Source organism: Gavialis gangeticus, unplaced genomic scaffold (assembly GCF_001723915.1).
Source record: "Gavialis gangeticus isolate Ggan-Ray unplaced genomic scaffold, GavGan_comp1, whole genome shotgun sequence".
Lineage (NCBI taxonomy): Eukaryota > Metazoa > Chordata > Crocodylia > Gavialidae > Gavialis > Gavialis gangeticus.
In genome coordinates, this window is record NW_017728995.1 from 26,960,987 (window position 1) to 26,964,218 (window position 3,232).

At 48.3% G+C, this 3,232-nt stretch overlaps 1 pseudogene; it reads left to right on the top strand.

The window, feature by feature from the left end:
- Window positions 1–374: 374 nt before the first annotated feature.
- On the top strand, window positions 375–2,488 carry LOC109287827 (annotated as a pseudogene).
- Window positions 2,489–3,232: the final 744 nt, after the last annotated feature.

A 3,232-nucleotide genomic window follows, 5' to 3' on the forward strand; every position in this document is an offset into this window, starting at 1 on the left:
TAGCTGAAGCTGGTGGAGCAGAAGCTTAGATGGCAGAATTCAGCATAGCTTCAGCTGGTAGGAGGGATCCTAGCTTGCTACAGCTGAAGATTGGTGTCAGTAAAGTTAGGATCTCCAACTTTGCGGTCCAGTCTGAGAGGCAAAGGAGTCCAGGAGAGCTCGTTGCATTTTAAAGAAACCTTACTGAGGACACAGGAACAAACCATCCCAAGGTGCAGGAAGACTAGCAAGTGTTGCAGGCGACCAGCTTGACTTAGCAGAGAACTCTTTGGTGAGCTTAAACACTAAAGGAAGCTTACAAGAAGTGGCAGCTTGGACAAACAACTTGAGAGGAGTATAAAAGCATTGCTCGGGCATGGAGGGATGAAGTCAGGAAAGCCAAAGCACAATTGGAGTTGCAGCTAGCAAGGGATGTGAAGGGTAACAAGAAGGGTTTCTACAAGTATGTTAGCAGCAAGAGGAAGGTCAGGGAAAGTGTGGGTTTCTTATGGAACGGGGGAGGCAGATGAGAAGGAAAAGGCTGAAGTGCTCAATGCCTCGTTTACCTTGGTCCTCACAGGCAAGGTCAGCTCCCAGACTACTGCACTGGGCAGCACAGTATGGGGAGAAGGTGAGCAGCCCTCAGTGATGAAAGAACAGGTTAGGGACTATTTAGAAAAACTGGATGTGTACAAGTCCATGGGGCCAGATGCAAGGTATCCGAGGGAGCTGAAGGAATTGGCTGATGTGATTGCAGAGCCGCTGGCCATTATCTTTGAAAACTCATGGCAATAGGGGGAGGTCCTGGATGATTTAAAAGGGGCAAACATAGTTCCCATCTTTAAGAAAGGAGGATTCAGGGAACTACAGACCAGTCAGCCTCCCCTCAGTCCCTGGAAAAGTCATGAAGCAAGTCCTCAAGGAATCCATTTCTAAGCACTTGGAGGAGAAGAAGAAGGTGATTAAGAACAGTCAGCCTCGATTCACCAAGGGGAAGCCATGCCTGACCAACCTGATTGCCTTCTATGATGAGATAAGTGGCTCTGTGGATGCAGGGAAAGCAGTGGATATAATATACCTTGACTTTAGCAAGGCTGTTGATACCATCTCTCACAGCATTCTTGTAAGCAAGCTGAGGAAGTATGATTCAGATGAATGGACTGTAAGGTGGATAGAAAGCTGGCTGGATTGTCAGGCTCAACAGGTAGTAACCAGTGGTTCAGTGTCTAGCTGGCAGCCAGTATCAAATGGAGTACCCCAGGGCTAGGTCCTGGGGCCAGTCTTGTTCAATGTCTTCATTAACAGTCTGGAAGATGGGATGAAGTGCATCCTCAGCAAGTTTGCAGATGACACCAAGCTGGGTGGGGGTATAGTAGATATGCTGTTGGGTAGGGCTAGAATTTGGAGTGACCTAGATCAATTGGAAGATTGGGCCAAAAGAAATCTCAGCCAGATGTCATTTAACATGGAGAAAAGTGAAGTGCTCCGTCTGGGGAAAAAATAATCCACAACACGCTTACAGGCTCAGCAGTGCTGTGCTTGCTAGCACCACATCTGAACGAGACCTGGGTGCTGTGATAGACAACAACATGAACATGAGCCACCAATGTGATGCTGTAGCTGGCAGACCTAATCAAACACTGGCATGCATTAGGCCTGTGTGAAGCAGCTAGTATTTGCTTCAGATTCAGATTCAGCCAATTCAGTGATTCGAATCACTGTCGCGAATCGATTCGGCCAAATCTGATTCGGAGGTTCTGGATGCCACATTTCGGGAAGGATGTGGAGAAGATTGAGAGAGTCCAAAGGAGGGCCACGTATATGATTAGAGGCCTAGAGACCAGGTCATGTGAGGAGAGCTTGAAACACTTGGGACTGTTCAGCACGGAGAAGAGAAGACTTATAGGCTGCTACCAAGTCACCTCTAAGTACATCAAGGGCGTACATCAGGGCCTGGGGGAGCATCTGTTCACCAAGGTCCCCCAGGGGAGGACAAGAAATAATGGGCACAAGCTGAATGAGGATCACTTCAGGCTTGACATAAGGAAAAACTTCTTTACAAGTCGAGTGCCAAGGGTTTGGAACAGGCTCCCCCCAGAGGTGGTGCAGTCATCCATCCTGGCGATCTTCAAAAAGTGTCTTGACACCCATCTTGCTGGGTTCATCTGATCCCAGCAGCCTTTCCTGCCTAAGTGTAGTGGGGCTGGACCTGATGATCTGTAAAGTCCCTGCCAGCCCCTAACAGCTATGAAACTACGAAATATCGTGAGGTTCAAACAAGGCCAAGTGCAAAGTCATGCACTTAGGATGGAAAAATCGCGTGCGCTGCTGCAGCCTGGGGACTGACTTGCTAAGCAGCAGCTCTGCAGAAAAGGACCTGGGGGTTACAGTGGACAATTGGGTAGATATGAGCCAGCAGTGTGCCCTTGTTACCAAGAAGGATGACAGCATACTGAGCTGCATTAGTAGGAGTGTTGCCAGCAGATGGAGAGACGTAATTATTTCCCTCTATTCAGCACTGGGGAGGCCACATCTGGAGTCCTGTGTCCAGTTTTGGGCCCCCCACTACAGAGAGGATGTAGACAAGTTGGAGAGAGTCCAGTAGAGAGCAATGAAAATGGTTCAGGGGCTGGGGCACATGGCTTATGCGGAGAGGCTGAGGGAGCTGGGGTGATTTAGTTTGGAAAAGAGAAGACTGAAGGAGGATTTGATAGCAGCCTTCAGCTCCTGAAGGAGGGAATCCAAAGAGGATGGAGCTGGGCTGTTCTCCATGGTGACAGATGACTGAACAAGGAGAAATGGGCTCAAGTTGCAGCAAGGGAGGTTTAAATTGGATATTAGGAAAAACTTTCTCACTAGGAGGGTGGTGAAGCACTGGGACAGGTTACCTAGAGAGGTGCTGGAATCTCCATCCTTGGAGGTTTTTAAGGCCTGGCTTGACAAAGCCCTGTCTGGAATGATCTAGTTGGGGATGGCCATGCTTTGAGCAGGGGGTTTAACTAGATGACCTCCTGAGATCCCTTCCAACCCTAACTTTCTATGATTCGATGAAACCTACACCAATGTAAAAGCACTGCAAGACCAAGGAGAATCCAGCCCTAGGATGCAGTCCACACTGACACCTGAAAGCTTAAAAGTTTGAGGGGAGCAACATTACTGAGAAGCTGTGAGTTTGCAGCATTTCAAAGCTGCTTAACACAAGTATAAATGGAGAATATTGCAGGAGGTGAATAAAAGGATTCAGACTTTATTA